The sequence below is a fragment of the Ceratotherium simum genome, chromosome 21 (genome assembly GCF_057802395.1).
Source record: "Ceratotherium simum simum isolate JZ-2026a chromosome 21, ASM5780239v1, whole genome shotgun sequence".
Lineage (NCBI taxonomy): Eukaryota > Metazoa > Chordata > Mammalia > Perissodactyla > Rhinocerotidae > Ceratotherium > Ceratotherium simum.
Genome location: NC_141920.1, coordinates 39,700,810 through 39,719,185, shown reverse-complemented (window position 1 = coordinate 39,719,185; position 18,376 = coordinate 39,700,810). Strand labels below are relative to the sequence as shown.

Genomic DNA, 18,376 nt, shown 5'->3' with positions numbered 1-18,376 from the left:
TCATCTACACTTTACCCCACAAAATGAAATACCACACACACACACACACACACACTCACACACACACACATATCAACAGGTTGTGAGAAACATCAAGTCAATTATAGAGAAATTTTAAAATGCATAATTTTTTCTTCACGTTTAAGATTAGCGTGAGCAAAAGTGTGACTTTACTTCATGCACTTTTGTTAAAGAAAGTGGAACAAAATTCAATGAACCTGGAAAACTCCCCAAATACTATGACAGGAATACTGTAAGGAAAAACTCAAGCTAGCTTGCTATTTAATTTTAGACCAGTATCAACCAAAGTTTTATAGATTAAATTCCAGGCTACAGCAGTTTAGGAACAGATTTAGCATCATTTTATCTGCATTTATGGATGGATTATTTATTGAAAAAATTTTCATACATTTTTATAGTTATTCTGGTGTATTTTTGGAAACATCACATGCTTCATAATATGTTTGGAGGTCATAAGGCTGCTTTAACTACAATCTTCCCTGAACCTAGCCTGAACTTTCCCTGATGGGCTAAAATTCAGCAGGGTATAGTGGAAAGCAAGGAGGACCCGTGTTGGAGTTTGCCCCTACTTGGCATTCAGAGGACCTTAGACGAATTGTTTAACTTCTTGGGGTGTGTAACGTAATTCTGACTCTAATTACCTGCAGTTAGGTCAGATTTCACAGGTTGAAGGCAAAGTCCTCTACAAGATTGCCCTCACTTACAGACACCAGCCACAAGCTTACGGGTTCCCAGGCCACCTGCACTTCTGATCAACTGCCTACAAATTCAGGGATTCCCACTATCCCCTAAGGTTCTATAATTTTCTAGAATGTCTCACAGAACTCAGGAAAGGGCTATACTTATGATTAATTACAGTTTTATGAGGAGCAAATGAGGAGCAGCCAAATGAAGAAAAGCACAGGGTGATGTCTGAGAGGGTCCCAAATGTGAAACTTGCATTTCCTCAAGACACATCACTCTCCTGGCACATTGATGTAACCGGGGAAGCTCACTTGAGATTTGGGTGTCCAGATTTTTTGTTGGGATTTCATTATGTAGGTATGATAGATATGACTGATTGGCCACAAGATAGAACTCAATCTAGTCCGCCTTCCCTCCCAAGATATCATGTGATCCTCTACTAACATGATTGGTTTTTCTAGCATGGACAGCCCCCATCATGAAACTATCTGGGGTTCCACCATGAGTTGCCTCATTAGTATAAGCTCAGATGTGGGCCCACCAGGAACAGCAAAGACACTCCTATTACTCAGGAAATTCCAAGGGTTTAGAGGCTCCTTCCCGGAAACCAGGGGCAAAAACCAGCCAAATCCTTTATCATATAACAGGCTGTTTGCCCACATAGTGTCGACATGAGGATTCTATGAGATGAGGAATTACAGAACACAGGACACCTTTTCATGATTCTAGATCCATCTTGAGAAATGAAAAGACAAAGCATGTCGGAACTCTGTAACCTGAGGAAGCTTCATCATGTTCTGTTTGGGCTTCTCACTAGGACGTCAAAAGGAAGCCCAGTTGGCCACATAAAATTGAATTGTCTCCTGACTACTGGAGCTTAATAGCTTGCCTTTGAAGAAGATGATCTATGCAATGTCGCAGTCAGGTGTCCTGTGGAATGTGAGCACAAGATAGTCCTTTCTGTATACTCAGCAATGTTGAGTTCCTGCATGACTGTGAGCAGGTGGTGTTGGTGCCTGCTCATATCCCTGTGACCTGACAGCCTCAGTTCACAGGGTCTGCTTTCACCTGCCAGTATGCACTGCATTTCTTTGTCTGAGGGCATTCTGTGGCCCCTGAAGCCTGTTTTGCCCATTGGAGGTGCCTAGGAATTAACACACCCCCTCCACTTATCCCAGCAGCCTTGCTATGTACATTTCCCAGCTCCCTCTCCTCTCAGACAGGTTAATTCTGAAGCACTGTGTTCAGTACTGTTCTCAGACTTCCCCATGTCACTCTGGTGACAGCTGGCTTGGCAACATATTCTTTATTTTATTTTATTTTTTATTGAGGTAACATTGGTTTATAACATTGTATAAATTTCAGGTGTCCATCATATTTCAACTTCTGTATAGACTACATCGTGTTCACCACCAAAAGTCTAGTTGCCATCCATCACCATAGGTATGCCTTTACCCCTTTCACCCCACCTCCCCTAACCTCCCTTCCACTCTGGTAACCACCAATCTATTCTCTGTATCTATGTGCTTGTTTTTTGTTGTTGTTATCTTCCACATACGAGTGAAGTCATGTGGTATTTGACTTTCTCCATCTGACTTATTTCACTTAGCATAATACCTTCAAGATCCATCCATGTTGTCAAAAATGGCAAGATTTCATCTTTTTTATGGCTGAGTAGTATTCCATTGTGTATATATATCACATCTTCTTTATCCATTCATCCTTGATGGCCACTTAGGTTTGTTTCCATGCCTTGGTTATTGTGAGTAATGCTGCAAAGAACATAGGGGTGCATGTATCTTTTTGAGTTAGTGTTTTCACGTTTTTTGGATAAATACCTGGAAGTGGAATAGCTGGATCATGTGGTAGTTCTGTTTACAATTTTTTGAGAAATCTCATAACAGAAATACTGTTTTCCATAGTGGCTGCACCAACTTACATTCCCACCAACAGTGTACAAGGGTTCCTTTTTCTCTACATCCTCTCCAACACTTATTTCTTGTCTTTTTAATAATAACCTTTATGAAAGTCATGAGGTGATATCTCATTGTGATTTTGTATTTCCTCAATAATTAGTGACGTTGAACATCTTTTCATGTGCCTGTTGGCCGTCTGTATATCTTCTGTGGAAAAGTGTTTGTTCAGATCCTCAGTCCATTTCTTAATTGAGTTGTTTGGTTTTTGTTGTTGAGTTGCATGAGTTCTTTGTATATTTTGGATATTAACTGCTTATTGGATATATGATTTACAAATATCTTCTCCCAATTGATAGGTTGCCTTTTTGTTTTGTTGATGACAAAGCATTCTTTATTGGCAGTATTTCCTCCCTGTCTCCCTTCCCCACTCCTCTTCCTGGTGTTTCCTTTATCACCCAAAAAATTATTATAATTCTTGACTCAGGATCTGTTTCTCAGGAAATCTGCACTGAAACAACGACTCAAAATGTTAGTTCCCCATTATCGGCTCTTAATAATGTTGACTGAGGAAAAATTCACTACAATTCAAACAGCAGATATTTATTTGGGCAATTAGAATTGCAATTTGGGAGACACAGACTCAGGTAGAAACCCAAAACGTGTTCTGATTACAGGAGAGAGGTTTAGAGTTTTGATGTGCAAAAGGGAGGAAGATAAGGTAAGTTGTATTAAGGAAGATTTCATTGGTGCTAGATGAGGTAAGGCTAGGTTTGTACTTCGTAGATTGGCTTGAGATTCAATTGTCAGGCGAAAGGCTAGACTCATGCTTCATTGATTGGTTAACATGGGTCATCAGTAAAGTCCAATTTTTTCAGTCCTTACAAACAGGGTATTCTTGTCCCCACTGACTTTTGGAATGTTAGTGGTTTGGTCCGGTTTGGAAGATAAAGAAAACAAAATGTGCAAGGCAATTTCTCTGAAATAGCTGCTCTGGCTTTATTTTAATATGGCTCCACTTATGTCATCTTTCACAATAATGTGGATGTGTTATCTCATTTCTGTTGTCCCTGAGATCTAGCGTCTTGTCTTCACAACCACCGTGTCCCACAGTCAATGGGCCGCCACACACAAGGACTCTGAGGAGGAAGAGGGGTCTGTTTATTTTGGTGGATGCGTGTGTGTGTATGTGCACATGCACCCAGTTTATTTTCCAAAATTAAATATTTATTTAGCATTTTGGGGGCAGCTTTTCCCTTACTGATATTCTGAATGTTGATGTATCCATACAGATAATCTGGAGTTTAGTGTAGCCCCAAAGAAATACACCTAAAATGTGTTAAAGAAAGAAAATCTGTATGTTTCCCTAAAGAAAATTATCAGATTTCTTATCATATTCATTTATCAGGGAGAACTGTGATTTTATGAGATGAAATGTATTCTACTTAAGTATTTGTTCTGCTCTCTCCATTGATCCTACTCCTCCTTGCCCCCTCTCCCTTCCTTTTGTGACTCTACATTCCTTTCCCACAGTTGGTCTTTTCTGGACCTCTCTACCCCTCACATACACTTTAAAAGAAGACAAGCTTCAGATGGTTCCTCCAGGCACCTGTCCCAGGTGAACACATTTCTGCAAAACACACCTCCTGATATTTTTACCTCTTGCTAAATTATTTTAAAAGACATTGTATTCTGAAGAAAGAGTTCAAGTATTGCTCGTTAGCATATTATTTAGAAGTCGTTGGGTGATCTTAGAATCGTGAGTCATAGTTGTAAATCTTGAGTAACTTAGGAGGCTTCAGACATAAATTCCCTGATGGAGAATATATACAACCTGGCTTGATCAAGAATCAGATGGAGAGAATATCTTTCAAAATGACAAATGTTCTTTTTTTTTTCTTTTGTGAGGAAGATAAGCCCTGAGCTAACATCCATGCTAATCCTCCTCTTTTTGCTGAGGAAGACCGGCTCTGAGCTAACATCTATTGTCAATCCTCCTCCTTTTTTTTCTCCCCAACCAAAGCCCCAGTAGATGTATGTCATAGTTGCACATCCTTCTAGTTGCTGTATGTGGGACGCGGCCTCAGCGTGGCCGGAGAAGCGGTGTGTTGGTGTGCTCCAGGGATCCGAACCCGGGACGCCAGTAGCAGAGCGTGCGCACTTAACCGCTAAGCCACGGGGCCAGCCCCAAATGTTCTTTTTATTTTGGTTTGAAAATCATGGCAGATTCTATCTACCTTCAAGTGGTTTCATGCAAGAGTAAAGACTGGCTTATAATAGCTAAATAGCTTGAAACCCTTTCAATAACCAACAGTCTAGCATGAAACATGTTTACTTTACTTCAAGAAAGAGGGAGGGACAAGACATTCTTTCTACCCCTGAACCTAAGCGGTTTTGCCTGTAAAAGTGACATCAAACCTGGGCTTCTCTTTGAAACTGGAATGCCAGGAAGAAATATTGATTTCTCTCAGTAGTTCCCGTTGGATAATCCAGGTTGGTATTTTAAGAACTCAGGTTGTTTCAAAATGGATGGGCTTGAGAGACAAAAGAAGGGAGATATTTTGGTTACTGCTGATGTTTTTGCTGGAGTTGCAAGATCATAGCCAGGAAAAATTCTTAAATTAAATTTAACAAAGATTTAGAATTTTCAGAGTTCTGAAATTTTCTCTTTGAGAATTAGGGTGTAGTGTTTTATGGAGATGGTAGTACTTTGATGTTTTTCTGTGGAGAAAGGAGTTTGCCATAAAAACATACGATGTATAACTAAAATATAATTTATTTTGTTGTTAGAGCCTATCTTAACTTTTTATGGCCTGCATTTGTTTTTTAGTAAAGCAAAATTTATCCTTTTATCTAATCAAGCATGTTTTCATAGCTCCCTTACAAAATGCCCAAATATCTGCAATCTGCTCAACATAGAAGGCCCTTTCATGAGGAAGGAATCTGTCATAGCTGTTTTGAGAAGCCCGCTTCTCACATTGTGGGGATTTTCCAGCTGGTGCCACTGTAAAGTCCCAGTGGGCATAAAGGGTTAATACTAATGAACTAGTGAAAATTGGTGTCTCCTAGTAAATTATTAAGGGTTTTTTTTTCGGGCAGGGTCTGATTTGTCCTAAAGACTTTTCATCTTCTTGTGTTGATATGTCAAACTTAAAATTGTCAGACTTAAAATTTCTCTTCAGATATGTATATAGAGACAAATAATGTAACACACTTTATATGTGTTTTCCCATCGATCAAGCATACATAGTAAACGTTTCTTCCTCCTAGAGGAGACAAACAAAAATGAATGAATGCCGGTGAAAGTGATAACTTTAGGTTAAAAAGAGTGTTATTGATTTGCTCTGTGCTATTTGAATTATTCATAACAAAAAGGAGAAAGCAGAGGTGCTTAGGGACACAACTTTTATTGAAAAGTCATAATGTTGAAAGTAGGGAAGAATTGAGAGTTAGAGATAAAGGAATTTTCCATTCTCTGATCTTTAATTCAGATATCCCCTGTAGTCTTTGACAGCCAAATGAGCACTGGGTAAAAGAAGAATTAGCATGTGAACGGCTCTATTGCTGGGATGGGTGTGTGAAAGACTATCAATTAGGTTTAACACTTCAGTTAGGGTGTTTTTACTGAGTTTTCAATTCCTAACTTCTTTGACTTACCTTTCCTCATTCCTAAAATAGACTTGCTTGTACTCAGATTTCTCTCTCTCTCTCTCAGTCTTTCTTGATCTACATTCCAAACAGTGAATGAATATATCCCTTTACATTATTTATTTCTATATACATATCTGAAGACAAATTTTAAGTCTGACAATATCAAGTTTTGGTAAGAATGTGACACAACGGGAACTTTTATATACCCCTGATGGAAATATACATTTTTACAAGCACCCTGAAGAACAATTGGTAATATTTTATCAGGTAGAAAATCTGCAACTTAATAATTCCCCTCCAATGTTTTCCTTATTAGTAAAATGGAGTTAATAATGTATCTACTTCACAGGATTCTTAGGATTAAAGGAATTAACAACTATAAAACAAATAGAATAATAAAAGATGTCTCATTATTATTATTATTATTAGTGGTTGTAATAATGGTAAGAGTAGCTTTATTTTTCTCGGTAACTATGCACCATAGAAAACTTGCACACATCCCCAAGGGGACTTGTGCAAAAATACTCATAACACCATTGTTTATAACAGCAAAAAAATGTGAAACAATTTACTCATTGAAAAGAGAATAGACAAATTGTGGTATATTCATGCAAAGAAATACTATACAGGCAGTACATGTGTCAACAGGGATGAATATCAAAAATAAATCAAAAATTAAAAAAACAATTTTCAAAAAAATAAATTATGATATCAGTTAGGCTAAAATATGTAAACAATGCTGCATATATTTTAAAAGGGATATTTATAAATGTTTTAAAAGTATAAAGAAGATATGGAAAGAACAATCCCAAAATTCAGGATTTTAGATACCTCTGATGGAGAGAGACAAGTTTGTAATCAGAGATGGGATTTCAATTGGATGGTTGTTTTATTTCTTAAGTTTCGTGTCCACTGTATTGTTCTTTATGTCTTTTGCTATATCTTAAATGTTGCCCTTAAAATAATTAGCAAACAGCAACAGAAAAGAACAAATAACATATTAGGGAATCAGGTGTGTATTTGTGTATTTTCAGTGTATAATAGTCATTTGTTAACTAAGTAAACCCTGTAAATTGAACATCAGAGGTGTTTGTGTAAAAAAGTCTGGATAGAGCTTAAGTCGCTGCTAAGATTGGAAGAAAACCACACACACTGTGGAAATTCGTGCATCCACCATTCACCAGTGCACACTCATAGAGTTACAGAAGGCTGGGCAGTTGACCTGAGAAGCAATAAGTGATTAGTTTTGTTAATCAAAGTGAGCTGAATTGCTTTCTCTATCCTGAATTTTACAAACCGTTTTGTTCTTCTGTGGCCTGAGGACAGGCTTTGTCCATTTGTATCTGAACTATTTTCACACTGTTGAGTGAGGGCCTTTATCATGCCCATGTCAGTGTTTTCTCACGTTTACATTTCTAGAGGGTAGTATTCTGTCTGAAGCACGTCGACAGATATTTATTGAGAGTCTATTATGTGCCAAACATTGTTAGATACTGACTCAACTCATTTAAATTGAATGTTTGATGAATGGCTTTTGAATCTATTTTTCTGAATATTCGTTGCCCAAATGAGAGATGTTCCCTAGGTGGGCCAGAAAGATGGGGATGCTCTGAGGGACCACTTTCTAATGCTTGACGTCCTCTATCCTTACCAGGTCCTCCTTGAACCCCACATTGGTGGCTGGTATGTTTCTAAAAGATCCCCCGAAAACCCAGAACCTTTTACATTATGCTAGGATTACCCATAATTATTATAAAAATATGAAAACTTTACATTTTTAGTAGGAAGATGTGAGAAACATTTCTGAGAGCAACTTATTTTTCCACTTAGCATCAGTCATAGGCCTGATCTGAAAACAATCTTAAAGTCTTACATGCTGTGGCTTAATTGTTATAGTTCATAGTCCAGAGGAGTAAACATGTGGCCCTGCTACAGGTTGAAGAAGTCTTTCTTTTTTTTTTTTTTATAATTTTATTTATTTATTTTTCCCCCAAAGCCCCAGTAGATAGTTGTATGTCACAGTTGCACATCCTTCTAGTGGCTTTATGTGGGACGTGGCCTCAGCATGGCAGGAGAAGCGGTGCGTCGGTGCGTGCCCAGGGTTTGAACCCAGGCCGCCAGCAGTGGAGCGCGCGCACTTAACCGCTAAGCCACGGGGCTGGCCCTGAAGAAGTCTTTCAAATGACTGAACAGCGGCTGCCAGCACCAAGGGTGCTGCCGCATGACAGCAAGCGAGGTTTCTGAAGTGGAAACTTGCCTTCGGAAAATCTCTGCAGTTACAGGAATTTCTGCAGACACAGCGCATGGTGATTTGTTTGTTTTTTCCAATCAGCATATTCACAGCTTCTATCCCTGGCACAGCATCATTGCCCTTTTATTTGCATTTACCCACAGAGTTTATGATGATGATAATAATAATAAAAATCATCATCATCATCATATTTGTTATAACAGATAAGATTAAATCAAGTATTGTCATGTGCCAGTCTGTTTTAAGCGCTTTAAGTTGTTCTAGCCCGATCAGCTGAAGACCACCCGAGACAAGCCTCTAGTCCTACTAAATGAGGTTGTTGACTCATTGCACTGAGGGAGAGCACATGCTAGAGGGAATGGGGTGCATCTTACCAAAGAAAGGAAAACATGCAGTAATTACAGGCTTTTGGAGAAGGGTGGAGTTTACATGAAATTTACCTGAAGCAGCATTTTGATGGGCTCGAGCAAAGCAGGGCTGTGTGTAAGGGGTCAGCATTAGGTCTGTACACAAGGCGGATCCAGGGTTCTATACTTTGAAATAGTAAAGGTAAGGTAGATGTGAAACATTGGGGCCAGAAGCCCCTTATTTGAAGGTGCACACATGAGTTGTAGATCCAGGCTGTTTTTCTGTGTCCAAGTGACTTAGATTTTCTACATTAGACTAAGATGTTTTTGTGGGAAGCCTCCAGGAGCAGAGATTAGCCAGGCTGACAGCCAGCAAGGAAACAGGACTTCAGTCCTGCAACAGCAAGGAACCAGATTCAGCCTACAACCTGAATGAGCTTGGAAACACTCTTCCCCAGAGCCTCTAGTCAGGAGCCCAGCCCTGCCAACACTTTGATTTCAGCCTTGTGAGACCCTTAGCAAAGGAACTCAGTGCACCCTCCTGGACTTATGACCTACAGAAACTGTGAGATAATAAATGTGTGTTAAAAAAAAGAAGACAAACCAAACCAAACCAAACAAGCAAATAGAACGGGATGTTTCATTCATACAGACGTGATTTCAAACATGTTTCTTATAGTCTATGATTTTAGAGAACAGGTTCTCAGTGAGTAAGAAACCAGTTGTCACCCAACAGAGAGTGTCTTATGACAATTTACAACTGTAGTGTGTCCTTAGAGGAAGATTGTTTGCTGTTCACTTTGCAGCTGGTTTTATCAGGTCTGTTTTCTAAGCCTAATGAAAGGCCAGGCAGTGTTTTATTTTCTCAGTCCAAATGATTTTTACTTTCTCAAGTAAAAACTTATTTAATCTTCACAACATTCTTACGAAGTAGGTAGTAAACTGAGGCATTGGGAGTGATAAGTTGCCCAAGAGGCAATAAGAAAATGTCATAAGGAGTGCTACCAGGCTTCCACCCAGGCCTTCCATCTTCAAAACCAAGTGCTTAACCACTATGCTGTACTGCCCTGTGAGCCCTTACAATTAGCAAAGGGAAATGGAATTCCTCTTAGGGAAGATAAGTTAGTTTCAAACAGTTCTCAGGCTAGAATATGAGACGTGGGTTAGTGCAGGTGATGGAACAAATAGAGTAATTCAGCAGCTCTGCATTAATAACAGTAAAATCCTAACATATTTACACATTCATTATGTACTAGGGGCTACATATGTGTATTAACTCATTAACTCTTACAAAAACACTGTGAACTAGGGTGATCCCCATTTTATAGACGAGCAAACTGTGGCCCACAGAGGTGAAGTAATTTGCCAAAGTTTGCATGGATTATAAGGGGTAGAACTGGGATCATGCCCCAGCTGGACTGGCCCGGTGGCATAGCAGTTAAGTTTGTGTGCTCCGCTTCGGCGGCCCGAGGTTTGCTGGTTGTGATCCTGGGTGCGGACATATGCACCGCTCATCAAGCCATGCCGAGGCAGCGTCCCACATAGAGCAACTAGAAGGATGTACAACTATGACATACAACTATCTACTGGGGCTTTGGGGAGAAAAAAGGAAAAAAGGAGGAAGATTGGCAACAGATGTTAGCTCAGGGTCACTCTTCCTCAAAAAAAAAAAAAAGAATTCTTACCTCTATGTGTAGGAAACTCTTACCAAAAAAAAAAAAAGTCACCAGGTGTCTAATGGAAGGTGTATAATTTGTGGGAGGCTGGAATTAGTAGCCAGAAGGAACTAGAATAACAGAATTTCAGACATTTACATCTTTTTTTGGAGGAGTGAGGAATTTGGAACTTGCCAGAGCATGCAAAGAGGGTTTGAGTCAATCTTATTGAGCTCTTAAGGGGCTGGAAGATTTTAGTTGACACTGATGTTGCATGCCCATTAAGCAGGTTCAGCAAGAACACCTGAAGAGCTGAGTTTACTCAAACCAGTGGCAAGTGATATATTATTAACTGGCAGCTATTTCTGGCACCTAGCATAGTGTCAGGTACATGGTTGTCCCTGAATAAATAAGTGTCTTTTGAATAAAAATAATGAATAAATGAATGACTGGTTGTTTTTAAACAACAATAATTACTAGCTAGAAGTCAATGCATTATTTCATTCTGTTGTGCTCATAAATAATCAGAAACTCTTTCCCGCTGCCACACTGTTTATATCTTTATCTTGTGACTTAGAGCATAGGCTACAGATGGTAGCTAATGCCTTCTAGTTTGTGACCATGGCACCTAATGCATGTGTCATGACTAAGACCAAAAAGAAGGTGGTACTCGATTCATCAAATTCCACATACTGAGGTTAATTTGGTGAGATAATGCACATTAAATGCAAAGCACAAAGTCTGTCATGGCCAATGTTTATTCTTTTCCTTCCAAAAATTTTGCATTAACCATTTTCTAAAATGAAAAGCTTTTTATAATGCGTCATAACTTTTAAACCCAATTTTGGGTTGAACACATTTTGTTCTATTTTCAGAACATATTAAACTCTTTTTTTTTTCTTTTGGTGATTTATTTTCATGAGCATTCATTTACCCTGCAAGTATTTACTGAGTGCACATTTCCAGACTGTGATGCAATGGTGGTCTTGAGGGCAGGCAATTGACAACATTCTTGGTTGCAAATAACAGAATCTGCTCTACTAGTTAAGTAATAAAATAAATGTATTCCAAGGTATTAGAGAGCTCACAGCATTATAGAGGACAAGAGAATTAGATATGGAGCCCCCTAAGCAGCACGAATGATGCTTAAATGGTACCACTGATCACTCTAGGCGAGACCCAAGTGCTGCTACCACCAGGCACCAGTTTTACAGATTTCACCACAGGTGCTCTGTGCAGGGTGCTATTTCCTGACCTCAGCCACTGCTCCATGTGAAATATGAGTTCTCTCTGCTACACTTTGTCACTATAACCAGGAAATGGATTCCATATGGCAACTACTTTCTCTCCCAAATCCAAGTTGGGGATATGTGATTGGTGGAGTTGAGGTCACATGTCCATGTCATAGTTACAAGGGTGTCTGAAAAAGTAAATAAGTGAATTCTGGCTTCTACCTGAGGGAGGCAGACTTATAATGTAGTGTTGGGGCCCAGGGCAGGCCACTCCCAAATATCCCACAATGGCATATTGATTATTTTGAATTAAAGTTACTTATTCTACTTGAAATTTTGACCCTTCTCTTTCCGTTCCCTTTGAAAGCAGGAAATAAATCTCCCATGTAAAATTACCCTACCTGCACCAGGAGATAGAGACATCCTTATCACCAGAGCTAGGGAATTTAGGGCTAAGAAGGCTGTATAAACAAACCTTGTTGCTTTTACTAATTTACTTCCTCAAGCCTAAATTCTGCTCAATTCCTCACTAATTACATACCCAAACTTAAGTTTCCTTGTCCTATCAAATCCTCACAAATTTGTTGTTTTTTGTTTGTGTAAAAAGATATATAAACTGCCTGCTTTGTTCATTCTCTGGGCATCAATTTTTATGATCTCCTGTGCTGCATATTAAATTGTTTTTTCTCCTGCTAATCTACTCTTATGTTGATTTTATTGTTAGTCCAGAACTCAAGAAGGGTAGTGAGGGGGATTTCCCCCTCCCTGACAGTGGGAAATTCTCCAAACATAGAAAGGCTGCTCAAAACATGCTAGGTAGCCACACCACATGACATACATCCTCCATGGCCGTGGAATCATGTATGAGCATATGCTGAAGCATATTTTGGAGAAGGCATTATCTCCTCTAAAGGATCTTAGCTTGCTGCTCTGTTTTACTAGCTCTTTCTTGGTCTTGTCTCTTCTATACTCTTAGAAGTCATTTCTCCCCAGTACTGATTACAGGAAAAGAATGTTTATTCTTATTAGTCATGACAGGAGTTCAACAATTTGTTGAACTCCTAATATGTTATGGGCTATATGCAAGAGAGCTTTACATTTACTTTAAATTTATTCTTCATAAAACCTTCGTAAACCTGTGAGATAGATATTCATCCACCCTTGAATTTTATAGGTAAGGAAACAGGCTCAGAGCAGTTAAGGTGTCTTCCTGGGATCCATGGTGCAATACAGAGTGAATGACAGAGCTGGAATTTGAGCCCAGGCCCCCAGGACTTCAACCCTAGTACTCTTCTTGCCCATTATGTTAAATCTTTCTCTTAAGTTCACACAAAATAGTTGATCGATAGACTATGAATTGTCCTCTAGGTTGATTAATTACTTATAGGTAACTAGACTGACATCTCTTTCCTCTACCAATAAATGAGTGAATGGTTCTGAATTCATATAAGAGATTCAAAAATATGAACAAAGTGATTGCCACATGGTGGCACCCCTTCCAGAGAAAAATCCACCTGCAGTGGATTATGTAAACTCCGTAAGTTCTGAATAAAGCAAGCTGGGATTGCTGATCTTGCAAGAAATGCAATGGGGATTCAAGAACAAGTAAGGCTCAGTCTCCACCTGCAGGGGTGCAGAGTCAGACAGGGTCCCAATTAGTTACTCTCTGGGTCTGGTTTGATCAGTCTCTGGTAACTCTAACTAGTGCCTATCCTTTGACTTATCTCCTAATCTCTCTCACCTTCATCTTCTTATCTACTAACACCAAATAGTGAAATTGCAGCTTTAAGTCTCTTTCCTCTTTCAAACTTCAATGACTCTATAGATTTGCCTACCAACCCACTTATCTCATGAATAAAGGCTTAACACAGGTTCGTGTCTGCAGTAGAAAGAATGATTACTACATCTACCTTGAGGAGTCACTATGGATACTCAAATGTGTATATTTCTATGGTTTATGCTTTCACTAGAGATGTTGGCTTTTGATAATATTAGCTAAGTCTGATTTCCTGTAAAATTCACATACACTTTTAAAATTCAAAGACTCTTTTATTTCCTAATAGACATGAATGATTTTTATCTTGAAAGAGACATATTGTTATTTTTATAAAAATAGGTTTGAGAAAAATGTAAAACAAACAATATTTTTCCCTCCACAGTGCCTACTTTTGTGTGTTTGTGCAGAGACACTCAAACTGTGTTCCATGGCATACCCAGAACATGTGTGAGGGGCTCCCAGGGGGTGGTGGTAGAGGGAGAGCTGGGGGTACCCACAGAATCACAGCCCTTACCCACTTCCCCAGGACCACTCTGCTTGACCTTGTTCTATGTCGACTTTCATTTGAAAAAAGGATTCCACTGCTCACATGAGTTTGGAAGCTGCTGAGGCAGAGAAGGATTGAGAGACAGCAATTGTTCCTAGTCATGGATGATGTGAAGGGAGTAGGTTAGGATGCACCTTCAGACCTTTTCACACTTGGGTTTCAGTTAGCTTTTTTCCCCCAAGAAACAAATTCTCAGCATCCAACATATCCATATTCGTTTGTCAGTTCAAAATTTTGTCCAAATCAAGTATATATTGCTTGAGCAAATCTGCCATTTTGGATTACTCCCAGGCCATTTTGTCCATGAAAACAAATCCTAGAAACGTCGTTTTCCCAAAATAATTTAGGTGAGGGATTTTTGCAGTAAATTAGGGAGGACTAACATCGTGTGGTACACTCAATTTGCACTCTCGTTTCTGGGAGGTGTCAGAGGTGTTGTGTAAATCTTCCTGGATTTCCTACTTTTCTGGAAATTTCTAATTCAGTTTGTAAAACTTGAGTTTTCCTGTGGCTAAGATTGTCACATTGGGTCTCCAGTTCTTACTCTGCCTTTTTTTACCCCACTTAGCAAAATTTCTTCTGCTCTGTTTCAAAATGGGGAAGGGACTTTAAAAACACCTGCAAGTGTTCCACTGGTTTTTTTCCAACACCCCTCAGCCTCAATTGTTCTAGGGCTGACACAAATGTCAGCTTCGAGTGGGTAGAATATTCCCTTCTCTGCGTGTGGGTATTTTTTCTCTGTGCCTGGATCTGCCTATGGGTTTGATCTCTCCCAAGCGCTGGAAATGTGTGGTTGACATTATGTTGTGCGTGACTTGCATATAATTGGCCAATATCACGTCTGGCTACACTTGTCATTGATCGCAGGATTCATTTCATTCCTTTCCTACATTTGGAGACTCGGGGATCTCTCTGCTCCCCCTGCACATGCACACAGTAACCAATGACCTTTATTCTTGCCTCCTTTTAATGGTGCTGTGGCCCTGCTCCTCGGAGCCTCAGAGAACCACCAGCTGACAGCTCAGTGGAGAGAGCACAATGACCCCCGAAGCAGAGCTGGACTCATTAGCAGGCTTCTCAGGCCCCTCTGTGCACAGCGGACATCGCAGTAGATGGAGAGGTAGGGTGGGATCAGACAAGTTGGGATCCAAATTATTTCTCAGCTTTGCTTCTGGCAGAAAAGTCTCACACCAGACCCCAAGCAGCAGCCTGCAAATTGGCCTTCAGAGCTCTCCTCGGTGACTCCAGAAAGAACCCAACGCTGCAAGTAAGGCTGGGCCGGGTATTCAACTATCCCTGAACCTTGTCTACTGCCACGGACTCCCCGGAGTGAAGGCAGTCCTTCCATGGCCACAGAGACAACCTCAGCCCTGATTGCTCTGCTCAGAGGGACAGGTTGCCATTTGAGCCTTGGAATTTTTTTTTTTTTTTTGAGTTACTTTTTTTTTTAATGAGTTACTTTTCAGGCACTCTTTAAATGGTTCTTACTTTTCTTCAGGCTGTGACAGTAGACCCTTCTTTCTTCAGGTATGGAGAGAGGAACAGGGAGGCTCTGTATAACTACTGGAGATTTATATTGGGCCTTTGAAGGTTCATTCTTTCATTCCTTCAGTTCTTCATTCATTTAACAAATGTTTATTGAGGGCACACTGTGTGTCAGGAACTGTTCTAGGCACATGGTAGTATTCATCAGCAAACAAAGCAAAGATCCTGTCCTCCTGGCACCTACGTTTGGCTCTTAGGTGTATTAAGGCACATTCAGAAGGAAATACTGACCATCGCCACACTCACGCCCTTAGGGCTATGGAAGGCAGGGCCATATCTGCCTAGCTCTGAGTCCAGGATCCACTCATGTTCAGCATGGCACACTGCTGGTATCTCCAGCAGCCCATAGTCCCTCAAGGCTGTGTGGATGGCAGCTACTGTGCCCAGGTTTTGGGCTTCGCTGGGACATCTCTTGTGGCAGACACTTTACGTGTTCACTCCCCTCTGGCACATTTATGGAGGGAAGTTTGGTGCCTGATGCCAGAGTCCCACCTCAGATCTTTATTTTTCTGCTTCAGGGTTTTTTCTGAAGTTGGAAAAGATTGTTCAGCCCTTAGGTGCAGTGTGGACATGGAGTTAATGACCCTCAGCCAACCCTCAATCACCAATAGGAGTTGGTGCATAAATGTTCCAGTTTCCAGCAGAGGGAAACTTCAGAGGCTTGTTCTATGTCCCTGGTTCACAGTTGCCATCACAGTAACAGCTCAATAATGCGCGTTTTATTGGCTTTTCTGTCTGCCCCGTCTCGTGCTCTCTGCTCCCTTGCTCCTGCTTCGTGGAATTGCCTAACAAATAAATTACACCTGAGCCCACTTCAGACACCGCTTCTGTGGGAACTCAAGCAAATACTCCTCCGTCACCTGTCTTCTCAAGGAGACTCATTTGAACGCAACCTAAGGAGTGATGGTGATGATAATTGATAATAATAATAATAGCAGCTATAATAATAATACTAGCTGGCCTTACCTATTTGAGGGCTTACAGCCTACCAGGTACTGTTCTAAGCAATGGCATATATTGACATCTTTCATCCTTCAGCTACTCTTTGAGATGAGTACCATTGTTACCCTCATTTCACATGTGAGAAAACTGAGGCACAAAGAGATTCCGTAACTTGTCCAAACCGGGATTTAATTATAGGCAGACTGTCTCTAGAGTCTACCACCTCGTGCTGTCTCATTTCAAGGAATTACAAGCCCCTAGACTCAAAAGGCTCCGTCTTTTCCAAGTCAACGAATGAGGTTGTGCTGGTGCCAGGAGAGGGGTCTGGAATGTCAATGAGAAAAAGGTGGCAGATTTGTAATTTCATAGATCTATCGATCGATCTCTCTCTCTCTCTCTCTATCAATCATCTATCTATATATCTCCTATTCCACATGCTTTTCTTATAGGTGTGATAATCATTCCTCCCACTGAAAGTTGGGACCATGTTTCCTCCCCTTGATTTGAGAGGGTTGTCACCACAATGGGTGTGGTGGAAGTGATGCTACATGACCTCTGAGGCTGGGTTAGGAAAGGTGATAGGGCTTTCACCTGGCTCGTTCTCTCTCTTTCTCAATAGGAGACTTGGGAACCCTGAACCATTGTGTGAGAAGTCTGACCACCTGAAGCTGCTAAGCTTGTGAGACCTCATGGAGAGGCCACGTAGAAACAAAGAGTTGTCCAGGGAGCCCCACTGCTCCAGCCACACCTATTTGAGATGACCCCAGAGTCAGCCACCAGCTGACTGAGACTTCATGAGAGACCCCGAGACAGAACTTCTCAGCTGAGATGCTCCCAAATTCCTGGCCCACATAAGAGATAATCAATGATTATTTTTGTTTCAAGCCACAAAGTTTTGGGGTGACTTATTATACAACAATTGATAACTAATATAGAAAGTTTCATAGTCAATAATCATTATAGTCTTCTTTATTAATTAGTTTACAACAATTTGATTGTCTAACATTTTTGTAATACTAGTTCTAACTTTTATTGTGAATTTGATATGTGTCAAGCACTATCCTTAGTGCATTGCATATATTAACTCACTTAACTGTCACAGCAACAATGTTTAATTATCAATGCTAAATGTGTAAAAGGAAGCATAGAGAAGTGAAGTAATTTGCTTGATGTCACTCAGCTAGTAAGTGATAGATGAGGAATTAAAAAATCAAGGGCCAGCCCTGATGGCCTAGTGGTTAAAGTTCAGCACTCACAGCTTCAGTGGGTCAGGTTTGGTTCCTGGGTGTGGAACCACACTACTTGTCTGTCAGTTGCCGTGCTGTGGCAGCAGCTCACATAGAAGAACTAGAACAACTTACAACTAGGATATACAACCATGCACTGGGACTTTGGGGAGGGAAAAAGAAGAGGAAGATTGGCAACAGATATTAGCTGAGGGAGAATCTTAAAAAAAAAAAAAAATCAAGTACATGCATTATTCCATCAAGTCTAAAATCACAAAGTCACACAGAATCATTTTTTGAACACTGCCAGGACTTTATAATAAAAATGGGATTTGTACACAAGAATATCTGCTTACAAGTACTACCACTTGGAAAGGACAAATTGATGTCAGTGTTCCTCATTTTGGTGACACTTTAAATAAAATAAAAATGAAATTACCCAGGAATTTAGACCAGGATTTGTGTTACAAATGAATGTTTGAATATTTTGAATGAATAAGACTGGCTCCATATTCAGCACGCTGGTGTAAAGATTAAGCCTGTGCAATTCAGAAATGATTACTCAACACACTTAATAACTACAAA

At 40.1% G+C, this 18,376-nt stretch overlaps 1 long non-coding RNA gene across 1 annotated transcript; it reads left to right on the top strand.

The window, feature by feature from the left end:
* Positions 1-10,521: 10,521 nt before the first annotated feature.
* LOC147914289 (uncharacterized) lies at positions 10,522-18,136 on the top strand. Its single transcript, XR_015555649.1, has 2 exons — positions 10,522-15,198; positions 17,185-18,136. It is a non-coding gene; the product is annotated as an uncharacterized LOC147914289 (long non-coding RNA).
* The last annotated feature ends 240 nt before the right edge of the window (positions 18,137-18,376 follow it).